Genomic DNA, 18,637 nt, shown 5'->3' on the forward strand with positions numbered 1-18,637 from the left:
CGGCTAATATACGATGAAGCTTTTGGTAGTCCATTTTCCTAAAATTGAACATACGAGCCGTAGGTATTCGTTGGGAGGATGCAGGGCGAGAGTGCGTAAGGAGCACGCTTGTCTCAAGAGCAGGATGATGATTGTCTAGCGCGACGAGTGGAACAGGTGAAGCTATGACGGGGGAGCAGCACTCCAAAAAGGCAGCATTGGCAAATAGAAGATCTAATTGTCTTCCGCAAATTTTTTATGCCGGATAATTGCAGCAAACCGTTTACCGACATTCCATCAAGTAGAGAAACATTTTCACGAGATACACCAGTAGGAATGAACTGATTAACGCACGATGCCGACGGTTGCCAGGAGAGTGATGGTGAATTAAAATCACCAAGTAACATCATAAGATCATTTGATTTAAGTTTGCCAGCAACGAAACTAACACTCTCATGTAAAACGTCAAGGACTACTTCGGAAGAACGCAAATCGGGTGGGATGTAAACGGCGCCAATATAGATTGCAAGGTTTTGAAGCTTAACAATTGTCCAAACAGACTCCAGCGAGTCGAACGGCAGTGATAAAGTTGACGTGTTCAGCACGGAAGAGCAGGCAATGAGTACACCACCACCACGGCAACGGTTACTGTTGAGAGAATTTCGGTCGCAGCGATAGATGACATACGCATCCTCCGAGATAAGAGAGGACGGAATTGAGCCATCGAGCCATGTTTCAGTTAACACCAACACATCCATATCAAGCTCAGATAGAGAGAGGCGTAACTCGTCTAGTTTTGTGCGCAATCCTCTTACGTTTTGATAGTAGATGTTTAGTCGATCGATCGAAGGAATGAGAGAGCGGAATGCGCCGGGAGTGCTCTCGCTGCAAGTTATTAACGGCGGAAGAGAGTCAGACGGATTGTGTGTATTAGATGCAGGGTTAGCTTCCATCAATTCGGGTAGAGTCGGTAGTTCATGAAAATCTTCAGCCGGATCAGCCGGTTTACGCTTGCTGAAAGTACTGCGTATAAGGCAATCTCATAGGACCATGATCGGGCGAAATAGTGAAATCAGCGTTTCGCAGTTGTATCGTGTGGTTGATAGAAGGTGGCGATGAATGATGATCCGATTCACGGGTAACAGGCGCAGAAGGTGCATGGGATGCTGCAGTAGTGGGTCGCCAAACATTGACGGAGCGGGGATTAAGGTCGATGAACTCCTTAAAAGAGATCCCGCGAGGCCAGGTTGAAGCAGCCAAAGCAATAGCCCGGTGCGAATCCGGTACACCAATTTTAAAAGATACGTAGGAGAGCGTAGAAAGATCCCGGTCGCGTCGTACAAGGCTGTATACCAAGATGTCGTCTGTCCCTATGTTGGAACAGGTCGTAATATTGTTATAGGACAACCCTGTACCCGATGACAGCATAGCGCGTGTAGCGGTATTGGTAGGCGACGAGTCGGGAGAGCGATCCATCAATCGACGTTTGGAAGGATTCTCACCAACAGCTTGATGGGTGAGCTTAGAGGCCGCAACTGAATTCGTGGTCGTTGAGTGCGTAGCAGGAATCGCGGAATGGTGAGCACTCGATGTAGTAGTATGCGTGGCAAGATGAGAGTTGAGCTTGTTCATTAGTGAGTTGAAGGAAGTGAGAAACTCACGGTGCATGAGATCAAGCCCCTTGATGCCATGCTTAACTTCATCAAGCGTTGTGAGTAGTGGAGCCTGTGAGTAGTTGCGTTCCATTGAGTGAGAAGCAGTAAGTGAGTCGATGAAATCTTTCACGGAACGAATTGACGATGCTGATTCCTGTTTCATCAAAGCTATCTCGTTTCTAAAACAATCCAGTGAAGAGGAAAGTTCAAGTCGCAAGCCAGCTGATGTCGCCTGCACAGAACGTGAGGTATCGCGGAAATCGGACTGCAACGATTCCAACAGGTAGGCAGCATCACGAGAAAGGCCGTGCGAGAAGCGTAAAGTGTCAACGGCCCGCAAACGCTGAGCACAATCCGCGCAAGCCCAAAATAAATTTTGTGACTTTTTAAAATCACGCAGGAGCGGGGTTGAAAGTCCAATGCACTTATCGTGGTAATAGTGTTCACACAGACCGAAGTACGGAATTGGATCGTTGCTAATAGCACCTTCACATTTCTTACAGATCACAGACGCCATCGCAAAATAGCGCAAAGTTCGACTGAACAGTGAGTGGTCACAACAACCGCAGGCGGATCGCAATGTTTATTTGTTGAAACGTACAAATTCACAGGTGCCGCACAAATTTGTGATACGTGAACGCGCGAGTGCGAATTAACCGAACTAAAACAGTTCAAGCACTTAAACACCAAGAAAATCGCGGTAAAAAAATCAACTTGGAAATAGCAGAGTGAGAAAGCACAACCAGCCGCTATGAGTGACAAGTGAATATAATGAGGAATCGTAAATGAAAGCAGATATGCCTGGAAGTATTGTACCATTAATTCTGGTTGGATAGTAAGCCAGAACGAGAGGCCTTAAACAAGGATTTTTCAATTTTCTAACTTTGCACCAGATATTGTATATACATGAGTGTGTGTGTGCGTTCATGTAGGCATGGTTGTCTGAAACAAAACAAGAGATAAATAATTTCCATGGATTGGACGAAGTAAAGAGAGATCAACATAAGAGAAGCAGAGGGCGAGAGAGAGAGAGAGACGGATACTTGGATATGGTACAAGTTATGTTAATATATTATGTGCATGTTTCATACTTCACCTAATACTCACTGGCCGGATGTTTATGTTGCCGGATCAGTTTAAGCGATGAATGCAGCGTAAACTAGCACGAAGTGCACTTTCAACGCTTCTCCTTGCTACTGTTCCATTCACGAACGCATCTTTTGAACGCGTACAACCGTTAGTACAATTAGCCGGTTTTGGTGCGGGTTTGGTTGAGCCGGCCACAGTTTGATATCCCAGCGCAGCATTCCTCTCGGTAGTCTGCTCTTCTCTTTATCCTTCTCGTAGTGCACTGCATGGTGGTATTCGATTTTACCGGATATCGTTGTTTTCCAATGTACAGAATAGCTACTGGGTGTATGCTAGCGTGTGCTAGTAATTTTCAGCGTGAGAACATCCAAGGGTGCGACCAAGCGTGCTTTCGCGCATATTTTGAGGTGATTGTTGGTTTATTAATGGTATTTGTTTCTGTGAAGTGTATGCTTGTTCTGAGAAATCGATAATAGCTACGTGTTGTTTGTATACCTTTGTTGTTGATATGTTGTGTTCTGTGTTTTGTGAACATCAATGAGAAGACCAAGGTGCGAACAATCGATAATTGCACGAACAGTGGCAATAGTGGTAGATGTGTTTTGAACGATACTGTCAATTTCCATTAAAACACGTTTAAGTATTTAACGTTACATGCACGCACACACTCAATACCGTGAAATGAGAAAAGAGAGTAGAATTAGATAAACTTTTAATGCTTTTTTGTTCCTATGACGAAGAGACGAACAAGTATAGCCCAAATAAGTTGTAGAGGGTCAAGGAATATATTTTGCAGTACAGCATTTATTTCACTTTCATCTGTTCCTGGAACTCAGCTCACGGAAAAATCTTTCAAAAGAGGGAAGTTGAAATAGAGTGGGTCTATGATCTTATTTCCTCTGCAGCAGGCAAAGAGACTGGAGTTTGCTGTTCTTCTGTACGTATTTCAATTCGAAGGGTTGTTGTTGTTGGTTCGCCCTATCACCGTTGTATTGATCTCTTTGTTCGGCGGTGCAGTAAGCTGGAGATCTATTTAGCTTGAAATATGCAATCAGCTTTGCTTGTAATCGGGAAATATTATGATAAAATATTCTAAACTATCCATAATACGTTGAAATAAAAGAATGAAATTGTTTCTTATTTCTGTTATAGGGAATCCAATTAAAACTATTTTGAAAGGACATGTAGTTTTTAGCAAGAAGGAAGCAAAAGATGGAAATACATTACTAACTATTCAAGGACAAACTTTTCTTTGTAAAAAGTTAAGCATTACACATTCAAGCTGGCCACTTCTATCATCTTTTTTCTCTGCACATTTTTTAAGTGCTGCTCGCTTGTAACATTAGTCATTGCATTTTATTTGATTGTTGATTGGATACGGTAACAGCTTTTGCTGTTTGACGAGACAATCTCAAGATCATCAAGAAAGTTTACGGCTCAATTGCATGAGATGCAGTGATAAAGCAGGGTAGTTTCATGACTTGTGGCAACATTACGATTGAAACAGTATAGTGCAATTAATCCGCTGCCACTTGCATTAAACAATGCAAACGAGCAAGAGCGAAAAGTGAGATGTTGAAAGGTGCTCAGGAAATAGAAAAGTAAACAAGCTGAGCAAATTATACAGAGTCAATTTTGACGATGAGGTACGATAGAGGTGTGTAGTTTGGTGTGGGAATGTGCAAATCAAGAGAATAATTTATATTCCTAGCCGCTTTACGGCCGTTGGGCCTGAATAGATCGATTCTAGTTTCATTAGTGTCAATTGGAGATAACGGCGAGTTTCCCATAACAGACAGGGTAAGCAATCAGTTTTGACTTTGTGTGTGGCGAGAAATGGAACGATACCAGGACAAAAAGGCTAATGCTCATGCAAATTGAATACGTACCGTTTTTGATGCTTTTCATTTAAAAGTTTCTTTTGATTTTTTTACCATAGTTTCAGAGCATTCTTTGTTTCAACGGTTTTGCTATGGATGGCGATAGTAAGCAATGCAATGAGGAACGGAGCATTTGCTCGAGGGTATTTCATTTTCCCATGCCGGAACGGTATTACTAATGATGATTGGAGGGTAGAAATGTGCGGGAAGAGCGATCGGAATTTATTAAGTTTATTCAAATCAAAAATTACGCAGTGGAATGAGGGATAGGCTACGGGAACGGGCAACACCATACCCGAGGGTTGATTATGCAATGTTTGCCGTTCAATCAGATAATCATCGAATGAGCCAGAGAATATCAATTTCGAGTGTAATTTGGAGTGTAATTATAAACCATCCTATGGTCATAGGTTTGCTTGTGATTTGTGACAATGATTCGATCTGTAACCAATGCTGTGCTCACAAGGATAATGGACGATTGGAGGATGCGTCATATTGATGGAAGACAGTTTTTCAAAACGCGATGCATCCGAAATTCAACTTCGAATTATGTGAGCTAACTACCAAAATGTCAGCTTGGGTTTTTAAGCACAAATATCATTACGGACACTTAAAAAAAGACATTGGGTAGAGTGATAAATTTTCTGTGCAAAACAGTGTACCAGTATGCAACATTGCACTTTAAAAAACTTTACCTTGGGAGGCTTTCGATCCAAGTTCCTCTCTTTCTTATTCTTATATTTGTTTCTCTCTTTATTTGTCTCTCGCTCTTTCTACTTCTTTCTTGCTCTCTGTCTCCCTGTCTCTATTTTTTTCTCTCTCTGTTGTTGTTAAATTTATGCCCTAAAATAATGAATGAATCAAAAATGGGGCAATGAATCAAAAACCAAAAATATCAAATCACTAAAAACTAAAGCTTTCTCTATCCTCTTAATTTTTCAAGTTAGCCAATGGCATTTACAGTATCCACGGTTAGATAGTTTAGATTTTCTTGATTAAATGCAAGCCTTCATCCAGGGTTTTGCCTTGGAAGATCACCTTTACAAAATCAATCCATTTGCCATGTAAGACGTATCTTACACATAGTTTTAGTCAAATTGTTTAGAACTATAGAAGATATAATTGAATTATAGTATGATGGAGGTGAAGTACTATGCGTCTCCGTATCAATTAAAAATGCTTGTCAAGCCACCACCAACCTCCTTTATAATAAATTTAAAAGTTTACTGATCCTCTATTTTTAGATTAACGTTACTGTTACAAAAAACGAGATATAATTGGTTTTGAAAAATTTGATGGAATAGATCTTTCGCATCAGATTGGTCTAGAAATTTTCGATGGGACGCGGCAAGGGGATGATTGATCGTTTCGCTAACATGGGTGTAACATCAAAATTATGCCACTTCATCATCTCAAATATTCGTTCGAAGACTTGATTGTCTTCCGCAGCAAAACAAATAAAAGTGATTTCACCTTTCTGATATGTACGTTCATGTATATGGACCATTCATGCTCTTATTGTTGCGTAATAGAGCCAAGATCTGAATCAGTTACTATTATTGAAAATGCAACTATCATTTCGTCAATGCGGGTGAAGCGTATTTTTTACTTTAAAACACCTGTATCAACCGTCTTTTGCTGACCACTTAGCTTTGAATTCGACGGTCAGTGATTCTATTTAGAACGGATGAGAGAGGAACGAAAAAAAAACGAGAACGACATTTGCTAGGCCACTTATTGCAGTGAAATAAAAGAGTATTGACAGTAAGCCGAGAAATTGTTGCACTCATTGCCATCTTGCCTTGCGCTCCGTGCTCATTCGAAAACTGTGACGTCAGCCTGGCGGTCAAAGAGTTTAGAGAGGCGCGATCTGAAGAAGAAATTGGTGTTTAGAAAAGGTGAAAGATTGAAAACAGGTGACTGCCATTTTCAAGATTTTTTCTTTGGAAATACACCTTCCAAAAAATACAGTACACTAGCGGAGGCCGTATCCTACCATATTGCACTCAATTATAGTGTGAAGGAGGTGAAGTACCATGCGTCTCCATGGCACCCGTTTGGGCTAGGCTTATCGACTCATTATTGGATTTGTCCATGATATCGAGATTAAAAAAAAAAATCAGTTTATTGGTGAGCTAAACACTTGCTGCTGACATGAAACTCTTGATTAACTTCCCACATTTTTCACAAAGTATAAACTGATTTGAACATGCGTTTATTACAAGAAAATGGTAGTAATGTATTGTGTTTTTGATCTCATCCTGTGCCTAGAATAAGCTACGTACCGATTACAAACAGTCACAATAAACAATGCTTGAAGAATTTAAACACATTTTGAATGTCAATCCAGTTAGATAGGTAGAATATAGTAGAATAGTTTCAATTAATGATAGTGCCAATTTCATTTGCCATTGCAATTAAATTCATTTTTTAAACTGTTTTTGGAAAAAAACCAAGAACAAAGCTTTTTTCAATTTTGTAGATGGCAAGTCTTTTGGCACAGCTGCATTATCCTTAAAAACTTAAGCCTAACTAAGCTGAAAGAATTTCTCTGAAAGAAGGATGATTTAACATGCTAAAGCTAGCTAAAGAGATTAATTTGGTATACCAGATCTGATTCATGTTTTTACCTTTAAAAACTAATATAGCTGAGGTAAAAAAAACAAAGACATAAGCAGAAGCACGAATATAAAAATACAAATTTATACCGCATCAATTGAGCAGTTGGTTTGATTCATAAGTGACAGTGAAACACAACAAAGTGAAACGGAAATAAATATATCCAAAATGTAATAGTTTGCATTACTACGTATTATCAAAGATTTGTTCAAACACAAAAATATTACCATGGGCTCCGTGGGGTATGATTGCTATTGACGCTTCTCTTATCGTACTTACGTACTTACAAACACACTTTAATTCACACATACACAGTGTTTGATACCTTGGGAAAAGTTCGAAGGCATCTAAAGAAACCACAACAATGCGTTTTGTGATACTTATGTTTATCAACTTATGTTTGCTAATTCTTTTTTAATCCCATGCTGAAAATGGGCTTTTCTAGCTACACTTTTGGAACTAACAGAGAAAAGAACAAAGGTAAAAGGCAAACAAAGAGCGAGAGAAAGAAAGAGAGAGAGAGAGAGAGGGAGAGAGAAGGAGAGAGAGAGAAAGAGAGAGACAGAGAGAGAGATAGATAGATAGAGAGAGAGAGAGAGAGAGAGAGAGAGAGAGAGAATGAAAGAGAGCGAGAGCAAATGGTACCGAGAAAAGGGATCTAGATAAGAATGTCGCATACTTTTAGTTTTTTCCTGCTCGGGCCACAATTCTCTAGGCAGCCATTCTCATTAAAGTGTTGGTGTCATTGTCTGCTTGCGTTTGTGCATGTATATATTAACTGATATTAGAACGAGTGTATATTGCTGTACTGTCACAAAGCAGACTGAGAGGCTTCCCGTGAAGTTAATTCCATATCTGTTCTCTGTCATTTTAATTCTCGTTGGCATTTGCTTTTTTTACCTTCTGGTAGGTTGTTGTATAAATGGCAAAGTGAAGGAATGTAGCTGAAATATTGAAACCTTTTCTTGGGAAAAGCGGTAGCTTGCTCGGGCTTTCGTGATTCCGAAGAAAAAGCACATTCAACCACGGGGATTTCATTCACACTTATTCTATTCTTTGCCATTTTTTATGCTAAAGAATCCGGTGCATGACAGTGACAGCAATCGTTGAGCACAAAACCAAATATATATGAACTGCGAATCTGTGCCCGCAAGCGTCGCACAAGTTTCACATTACGATTATTTTTCGTAGGGTAGGTATTATTCTTAAAGGACAATCCCTTCGCTTTGGGAAAGTATTGTTGCTTGTGCCTATTGTGCTGAAAGATCTAGCACAGTGCGCACCGTGAGGAAAGCAATTGTTCAATGGTATGGTTTTGTGCCTAAAATAACAAAAATATGCAGCGGAATAATACAAACTCCAGTCCTTGCTTTTGGATAGTGGCGCACGTTGACGGTGTGCGGAGACGCATAATGTACCTTCACAAACAGTTTCTTCCAAAGGGAAAATGAAGCTTCAATAGAACTACATCTCATGCACAGGTTTGCGAAGACCTCCATCATGTTGCTGCTTTTGCTATTTCTACTACTTTTTTCAGTGAAAAGGAGCAGAACCAATGTCTGGGAGCGGAATCAGCAATGCAATGTGAACTGCATCCTATTTTTCTATGCTGGGGACAGTTTTGTGCTGCATACAGTGCTGGAAAAAATATGAAAATATATTTACGTTATGCTGCAGATGTTGATGTGTCGAAGGACAAGTCACTTGGTTCCATTTACTATCCAGAAGGTACACAACAGCTTCCAGTGCGATAGGAAAGGCGTCGTGTCATCCTTACCTTGAAATTTACACTCATCAAACGCGTTGTTCAGCGTTCATGTCTAGCCTGCCTGAACAACCAACGACTCTCCCATTAACGACACCATCACCCCGGAGGCGAAACGACAGGTTGAGTATGATGAAGTTATTGCGCTTCCGTTTATCCTCAGCAATTTCGCAGTTCTGGCATGCCGTAAGGGTAGGTCAGAACAGTGGAAGAATAATTTAGCATGCCACTCGTGAATCATTCCCAAGCACGAAAGTAATGTACAACATCACAATACTAACACATTCTCATAACCTATTTCTAACGGGGACAATATCCAGCGGATGCTCGGAAGATTGAATTGTGAGTTACTGAAAATCAACCCACAAGCCCGAGCAATGTCAATCAATGGAAGGGCAAAAGGGCATTTCACTTGCAGGGGGATATGCTCTCAAGCTTCCAGTGCCACCGTTTCCCATGTGGCCATGAAACTCATATGTGGTTTTGATTTCTGGCACCCGTTTTCCCAACCAAAATGGAACTGATCATCTTCCCGTTGAAACCTATAAACCATTTTCCTGGAGTGCGTTCTACGTCTTGGGGCTTGAGTTTGCAAGCGGATTGGAGCTTTCACCCAGTAATCATCACGTACCGTATGCTATCACGAACAACAGGACTAGCTCTACTTACGAGCTGCTTAGAATGCAGCCTCCGCTCCAACCATGCTGCCCACGCAGGCCTCCCCTTTCTTCTTTGCAATCGGATGGGGTTAACTCAGCCTTTCAATTTACCTGGCGACTGAAGGAAGATGGTTCGGGTGAGCCTTGCGGGTTGGGCAGGAGAATCTCACTCTGTCCGTCATCAACAGCTAAGAGCTTCACTTCACTGTTTGGGTGGAGCAAACCCGCAGGCAGACGGAGGCATGAGTGGCAGAAAACTCTTCACGTTTTACGGCTGGTGTGACTCACAATGCTCAGTGTCACGATTCCGTTTGCTCGTCAAACGTGTCTCGTGTATCTGCTGTCCGGGCTGTTGTGCAGGAGCCGGAGGAGCTGTGGCCACCCAGAATGTCAGATGATGCCATCTATATGGTAAAATATACAAATCGAGCATGTGCTGTCTGGTCGGTCGGGTTTTTGCAGTTGGCTAAGCATCACAGCCCGGGGTGAAACAATTCCTCTGCAGGAAGGACTGGTATGGAAGGATTGGAACGCTGCTGCTGCTTCTGCTTCTGAACGAGAGAGAGTATAGCTGGGTAGGAGCTATCGCAACCCATTATTTTCTTTCGAGCTGCATTTGGGAGATAGGTAGTGAAGATGATAAATATTAGACCAGAGGGGTGCCGGCACAATTGCAAACACTAACAAAGTGGCATCAGGCACGCACAGAAACAGCAGCTGCAATAGAAAGTCATGCCACATTCGGCTTGGGTTGAAAAGTGTTCTGTTTAGAAAGTGCTCAGTGGCTGAATATCCCGTTTGCAAATCGACTGTTTTTTTTTTCTATTTGATGAAAACGACTGAAAACAATCCCTTTGCGAAGAGCAGTAAAAAGCAACATGCTCCAATATATCCATTCTTATCCAAGATCGTACCATTTTTTGGGGTCTTTTATATTGCAATTGTGCAACAATGATCGTGTTTGGTGTAAATAGCTGAGGTTACATCACTTCCATAAGGCAGTTGGTTCATATCTGGGTTTTATGGCTTCTAGCGAGAAGAGCAGTAAGAAAAAATATAAGTAGAAAATTTATAAGTTGATGAAATAATTTGTGGTAAAATTACTCGGCGAACGATACCCAGATGGTAGTTTGGTTGGTGTACGAGCTTGAAATATAATTCAAGGCTCCACCATAATGTGCTGTGAATGTTTGACACCCGTAGCGTTAGAGCACCCCTGACCATGCAAAAGTCACACAGGGCAAAAATGTGGAAACCAAAAGAAACGCAACGAACCGGAGTAGAATGTTGTAAGGAGAGAAGCAATCCAACCAGCGAGGAGAAACGAACAGTAGCGAAACCTAGATAGTTGTTAAGCTTAAATTTCAAATAATAAATAATGATAATAATTATTATTATAAATATAAAAAATAATAATTATCATAGTAATCATCATCATCATCATCATCATCATCATCATCATCATCATCATCATCATCATCATCATAATTATCATCATCATCATCATCATAATTATCATCATCATCATCATCATCTTCAGCATCATCATCATAATTATAATTATAATTGTAATTATAATAATAACTACTACAATAATAACAATGAAAATAATAATAATTATCAACATAAAAGTTTAAGAAAAATAATATTTATTAAATTAATAATTATAAAAATTGTATAGCAGTGTTCAAGCAATTAGCTAAGTGGCTATAATATACAAATGGGCTCATCCTAAGGTGTATGTATTTAGAAGGCTCTTTTTATCGCTTCTGCCTGTAAATGAAGATCTTAAGAATGTTTTGTGTATTCGTCGTTCTGTCAAAAATTGATATTCAAATTTGGTTATAAAAAACATGCTATGAGACCATCTGGACAACATATACTTTGATTCTAGTTTTCATCACTAGATCTCTTGGGATCTGTAATGCACCTTGGGATGAATGAAAACACTACCTTGTTTGGCCATGTATTTGAGCATGTAATCGAATCGTATTTTAGCTGTAAGGCTAAAATAATCTAGACTGAAAATCGTTGGTTAGTTTTGTAAGTGGATTTGTATGGAGTGTGTAGGTTTCTTCAGCCTACTCCGTCTCGTGTACTGTATTTTTAGAAAGGGGAGCAGTACTCCCGAGCGAAAGCCTTGAAAAAGGCTGGCACCCCGATGCAAACTTCCGCCTATCTAACAACGGATATAGTCAGAGGAGTCTTGCCACTCTTAATGAGAATCGAATTTCCCAAGAAGAGCAAAGCTCACAAAAACTGGAGAAAGAACTAAGTATTAACACTGGAATTCTAACTCGATTTATTGATGATTTCTGGGGGTTCTTATCAGGAGCCGACGTGCTCCGCTAGCGATACATACATTTTCCAGTTTAATTCCTGTTAAGTTGGCAATATTCCTGGATTCTGGACTGGAACTGGTTTAACTGGGATTTCTGTCTAATGGGCAAATACATGTAATGCGTATTGCCTATGCATAGGCGTTGTTAATTCATTGCCTAACTTGCGGGTGTGTTCTGCCTATCTCAAAATCCAACAGAGTGTTTACATGATTTCAGCCTCCAACTGTCAAACTCCATGTGTAAAATCTTACTAGGATCGTGAAGGGTCGTTTATAGATCCGTTTGAGTTCTGGTGCTACTGTCCCGAAGCAAGTCGGCACAAAACCATCGGCAAATATGAGAATTGCCAATAAATTCACTATAATGAGCAAATATGTATGCCAACTGGGTGGTTATGTCAGTTGTGGTAATGGACTCCATTGTTGCATCAATCTTTCAAGCGACTGGGAGGAAATGCATACCAAAAAGAATATATGCCTCTGTATAACTGTTTCAGCATTAGCTTAAACTTATTTTGAGTAAACCAGTTCGAGTTTTCCTGAATTGTGAATGCAGCTGGTAAGCGAGGGTACTATTGTATTTACTTATATCGTACCGTATAGAATGGCAAAAGAAAGAGTATTAGTTTTTGCAACGTTTTAGAAGATACCGCTGTTGGATTTAGAGATAGGCAGAACACACCCGCAAGTTAGGAAATGAATTAACAACGCCTATGCATAGGCAACACGCAGTACATGTATTTTCCCATTAGACAGAATTCCCAATTAAACCATTTCAATCAGCATCTAGTTAGAATAGTGCTAACGCAACAAGAATTTAGCAAGAAAGTGTATGTATCGCTAACGGAGCACGTAGGCTCCTGATAAGAACACCCCAGAAATTATCAATAAATCTAGTTAGAATTCCAGTGTAATTAACCAGATCTTCCTCCAAAGATTTAAGAGCGTTGCTCTTCTTGGGAAATTCGATTCTCATTAAGAGTGGCAAGACCACTCTGGCAATATCCGATGTTAGATAGGCGGAAGTTTGCATCGGGGTGCCAGCCTTTTTCAAAGCTTTTGCTCGGGAGTACTGCTCCCCTTTCTTAATACAATCCACGAGACGGAGTAGGCCGTAGAAACCTACAACAGCTATGCGTCAAATTTTAATATCTTCAATATACGTTTTTCTATTATCACAGTCAGAATTGAATATTCTGATTGTTTTGATGTAACGTGATATAGATGATCTAATGCAGTACTCTCCAACCTTTACAGGTTCGCAGTCCCCTTGGCTTTAAAAAAAAAAAATTGGTGGGTCCAACATCGATTGAGGCCATGCATTTTGTAGACTTAGTTCAATGTTTTTTTAATCAAAAACATGTTATTATCTTATTCTTTACATGCCTGTTGAATACTTAATCTTTATTGTGGGATAAAATGCACGATATGTAGAGAAATAAGCTACTTTTTCAAAAATAATTTCTTTCGTGGGCCACATCTGTTAACGCCACGAACCACAGGTTAGAGACCTCTGATCTAATGCATGGCAGTAGCAAATTATATACAAATTCGCTATCGCTATTATATATCGCTCGAACGAGTACAAATTTGTTCTGACTTGTGCTTGTTGGTAGGTATTCGCCTAAAAGTCCCAGCTTTTAGCTCGCTTTAATCACTAAGTGAAAAGTTTCAGACATTTCTATTGATAGTTTTAATTTTTGTGTCGGGCATCCGTACGCCTTGGTTGAAGTTTTGATTTTTTTTATTTCCAATCAAGCGTGCGCTTTGCCAACAGTAAACCTTATCCATATCGTTCCCATTGTCCGATGTGGGGTTCATGCAAGAGTCACGCTAGAACCATTCATTTCAAAAACATTCAAAAAATCGTCAGCTTGTCGAGGACTAATTGAAAAACTGTTGATGAATTAATTAAACTTTATCAACAGAGTTTGGTTAAATATTCTAACAGGGCAGAAATTTAAATTCGCTTTGCGCTGTCATAACGCTAAACCACTTTCAAGAAGTTGCCATACTGTGATGATGCTTTGCTGTAGGATGATGCAAATGCAGCAAGCTTTACAGCAAACTCAGATTGCATAAATCAAATATACCACTAATGGTTTTGCAAAGCGTATTTAAACCAAGACAACTCTGTTTTTAATATACCGTCATAGAGTGGGTGTCGAGTGCCAACACTTGGTGAATACAGTTGCAGTTAAAGCGACGAATAGATCGGTTATGAGCTGTCCCTTACTAGAATCGACGGTCACAAGAATAGGAAACCTGGTCAGACCAAAACCATCTTAACCAAAAGCCGCACTGCATATTGCCTCTGGTAGTGTTCGGGAGTCCAGGTTTTTAATAAAATATTGAAGCAAAACGATAGTGTCGGTTTGATAAACGTCGGAACAAAGGACTTTTTTGCCGCCTCCTCCCGTTGCCGCCGTCACAGTTTGACAACTCTCTGGTGCTGTTGTTACTAGGGGAACGGCTCCAGTGAAAGGAAGAATTGTGTCGCCAATGCCATTTTACTGCCATTCTGTTCCACTCATTCTTCCTTAAGCAAGACTCTCGGGCCTGTGGGAGGCCGAAACATAGCGGAGATGTGAATGATGGAAAGGGTAGAATGTTCAACCATTCGTGTCCTGCGGTGTTTCTGGGATTCTAGGCGTCATGATGGGCAAAAAGAATAACAATTGTGATAACCTATTTTGCTAGGGCTGGATTTTACCGCGGTGAAGGAAGAGATTATACAGTGACGTATTTGTCTGGTCTGGTTGTGTATAGAGGTTGCATTCGCTGAAAGTGCAGTGCAAACATCCTACCAGTTATGTTGTATATCGAAGTATGTTAAAGCAATAGTGCGAGTGAGTGTAAAGGAGATTTACAGCGAACGCGTATGCAGAGTAAACTATAAAACACAGTACTTGGTGTATTTGAACGAACAGTCTCTAGAAATTCTATTCCTCCCATAAACAGCAACAATTATGTGCTTGCAAAGATAATTGAAAATTTCAAATCAATTATTAAAATATGACGAAAACTGTATCCTTCTTCAAACGTGCAAACGACACGTTGCACAGCGCACACGATAACACATCACCATTTGGGAGTGGATCATGGAACTGCACTGAGCGGTAGCATAAGAGAGTATGGATGTTGAAATACGCTCGGTATGGCCTTCAGTTGCTTTGTCGTTTACACGCTTGCTGACTGGATGCAGCGAAATTTTTCAAGTTGCCAATAAAGTTCCAAAAAACTTTCTCAAATTCATTAGAAAATTTATCATTAAAATTTATAGTGTTTTATCATCAAATCTGCATTCCTGCAACAATGTGGGTGTTGAGGCAAGTTTATTTTGATTGGTTTGCTGAACAGATGTTGTTGAGTTCAATCTGGAATCTAGTGTAATTATTACATTAGAAGCCCTGGCAGAACACTTTGCCTTGAAGAAACAAGAGAGTGTTTTTGAAGTGAAGTTGTTCATTTGTAGCATATGATATGCTTTGTGAATAATTACTTACTGTGAGCAATGCGAGCTGAAATGTATAAAGTGAAACGTAATAAAATGTCCATCTTTCTGAACATTGTTCAATTGTCGTCGTCAACTTGTACGAATTATTAAAATATTTTTCATAGCTTAAAGCTTTATTGGAAACATCTCCTGTAGCAAGAACGGACTATTAAGCTGCGTGGTACCAAGTCCCAAAGACCAAACTGATGGTTGCAACATCAGCGGTCTTACCAATCAATAAATAGAAACTACGTAGTAGTGGCGTATATATAGGTGAACGCACTTTTAAAGTCGTCCCACAATTCACCTTTCTTGAATTAAAGGTCAGCAACGACAATAGCATGATAGCTGAGCAGCGCGAAAAGATGCAGGTTGCCAACCGGTATTTGTACAGCCTGAAAAATCAGTTCACCTCAAAGAACCTGTCGCGACGGACGAAGCTGGAAATATGGCTTAGATCATTTAGAAATTGAGCACTTTGCATTGCGTGTATCTTTTATACCATTAATCCTATTGAAAAACTTTGTTGGAATAAATCATAGGTTTTTGTAAAATATATTTAAAAGAAATGTGAAAAAAACTTTCTTTGTTGTTTTTAAAAAAAATCCCGAACTTTTCTGTTATTTCTGCCTATCAACCGACGCACAACTACATCACTCACTGATCTGGCCAGTAAATTCCATCTATTGTACAATTGTATGATGTCCTTAGTTATTGCTCCCTTTTATTCTAATTATTATTTCATAATTACCCAATATTGCTCTATTGGGGGAAACTGGGGGCAATTTTGTTTTATTCAGTTTTTTCTTATAAGAATATCACATCATATTTGTTGTACCATTGTAGCTCATCCTTGCTATAATCGCAAGTTGCTAAATCAAGTTTCTTAAGGTACCCTCTCTTTGACAAATTTAAATTCATGTTCTTATTCGTCACAAACTTGGTGGTCTTTTTGCCACAAGAGTAGATTTCTTGCCAAATCATTTTTTGCGAATTTGTCGACAAAAACAAATTTAAACCTATTGGGGACGCTGCCGCGAGTATGAGCCTTATAAAATAATATTAGGTGGTTTAAGTTGTCAACAAAACGCTGTTAAAAGAATCCATTTTTGTTCACTACTATAATTGAAATAAAGAGCCCCATTTCTTAATGAACCAAGCTTTATATGGTACTTATATAGTGTCGATACTCACTTACGTCTCTGAGACATGGACACTGTCCAAATCTGACGTAACCCTCTTATCTGCGTTCGAGAGGAAGATGCTCAGAAGGATACTTGGCACCGTATGTGTAGAAGGACAGGCTAACGGACTGGCAGACTTCGCGAGACTGTGAGCGGTTTCGGAAACTCCTGAGGTTGGCCAAGACCAGAAAGCGGTTGTAGCGCCGGATAAGTAAGTAAGCAAGTTACCAAATAAAATTCGAAAGCCTATTTAGGTAGGTATGACCAGGCAGATCGTTACGCCAAATAGAAAGATACCATATGTAAGGTAGCTTAATCACAATGTTTGAAAGCCCACATTCACTTGCTGGGACTTATCGCTTTATCGAAGGATATTTTGGAGAAGCGAAAATGATTCGAAAGATTTTGCAGGCAATTTGAGTTTGGTTGAAGTATTTCAAAATGTTATCAATTTTACTAATTTAAGCACATCTTTCTATGTAAAGTTCCAGTTTTGGTTAAAAAATCGTAGTTGTCAATTGGAATGTAAATCCTTATGATCCTTGCTCATGTTTGGAAATGTTAGAAAAAAGCCACATGAAATAAAACTTCTGTTTCGTCGCGAATAATTTTCGGATAAAGTTTCCTTTTCTTTCTTTGGTTTTTGCTGCTAATAATTACCGAAGCCGTTGTAAGAAATTGCTGGTGATGAAGAGAGAGAGAAAAAGCCTTTTCGCTCTCTATTTATTAATTGAAGATCGATAGAGATGTGTACATGAACGGGCACGGATGTGATCCGATCCGCAGTTCAAATCTGCACGATTCGCGCAGCTGCTCGAACATCCTCCCCACCTTGACGAATGTCAACAAAAGTTGTTTCCTACATTACACGGGGTTTTCGCTATCAGTGCTGAGCGGTAAAACGCATATTTTCGTGATCGGTCGCGTAATTATTCCCTTAGCTGTCTTGAGCGTAACGACGCGTACTATCTTGTCTTCACCGGGATGGATTTCAACGATACGCGCGAGAGGCCAACGAGTGGTGGGTAACGATTCGTCCATGAGGATCACTAACCTGCCGGGAAGTATGTTGCTGTTGTTGCTGCCACCACTTGCATAACTTTTTTGCATTTCTTGTAGATACTCAGTGGCCCAATGCTTCCAAAAACGCTGAACTAAAAGCTGCCACTTCTGAAGATCATCTAGCGTGCAGGATTTCAGCTGGGTGTAGTCCGGTTCAGGCACGGCGAACATCGATGTGCCAATAAGGAAGTGTGCCGGTGTGAGTGCAGCTAGCTCGTTGGGATCGTCGGACAAAGGCAACAGCGGACGGGAATTCATCGCTGCCTCGATTTGGTGGAGCACAGTGCAGTAGCCTTCGTACGACAGCCGCGTATTGCCCAGGTGACGATAGAGGTGTCGCTTCGCCGTCTTTACTGCTGCTTCCCATAATCCGCCGAAGTGTGGAGCCTTTGGTGGGTTGAAATGACAAGTGATTCCCCGGTCAGCGCATCTGGTAGCCACGGTGTTGCGGTGTTGTTCGTCGTTGAACAGCTCAAAAAGCTCCTTCAGTTCACGTTCTGCGCCTTCGAAGTTTTTCCCATTATCAGAATGGATGTGGGCTGGCAATCCGCGTCGTGATGTGAATCGGCGTAGCGTTGCTAAGAATCCCGCCGTTGTGAGGTCTCCTACGAGTTCCAAATGCACAGCTTTCGTAGCGAAACACACGAAAACGCACAGATAGCTCTTAGTAGCTGCTGCCTTCCGGTGCGCTGGCTTCAAATAGAATGGACCGGCGTAGTCCACTCCGGTTACAGAAAACGGTCGGCTCGGTGTGATGCGGGATGGTGGAAGCTGGCCAACCGGCTGCCGTGCGAGTGCGGGATCTTGCCGAACACAGCGGAAGCAGTTCCTTGCAATGCTTTTTACCAAGCGACGTCCATCCAGTGGCCAATACAGCTCTCTAATGCGGGATAGCAATAGCCTTCCAC

General features: G+C 40.6%; 1 protein-coding gene across 1 annotated transcript in view; it reads left to right on the top strand.

The window, feature by feature from the left end:
• Positions 1-18,637, top strand: part of LOC120899783 (neural-cadherin-like) — a gene marked incomplete at its 5' end in the record, with an annotated part of 638,244 nt that overhangs the window by 304,967 nt on the left and 314,640 nt on the right. The window lies entirely within an intron of this gene.

Source organism: Anopheles arabiensis, chromosome 3 (genome assembly GCF_016920715.1).
Source record: "Anopheles arabiensis isolate DONGOLA chromosome 3, AaraD3, whole genome shotgun sequence".
Classification (NCBI taxonomy): domain Eukaryota; kingdom Metazoa; phylum Arthropoda; class Insecta; order Diptera; family Culicidae; genus Anopheles; species Anopheles arabiensis.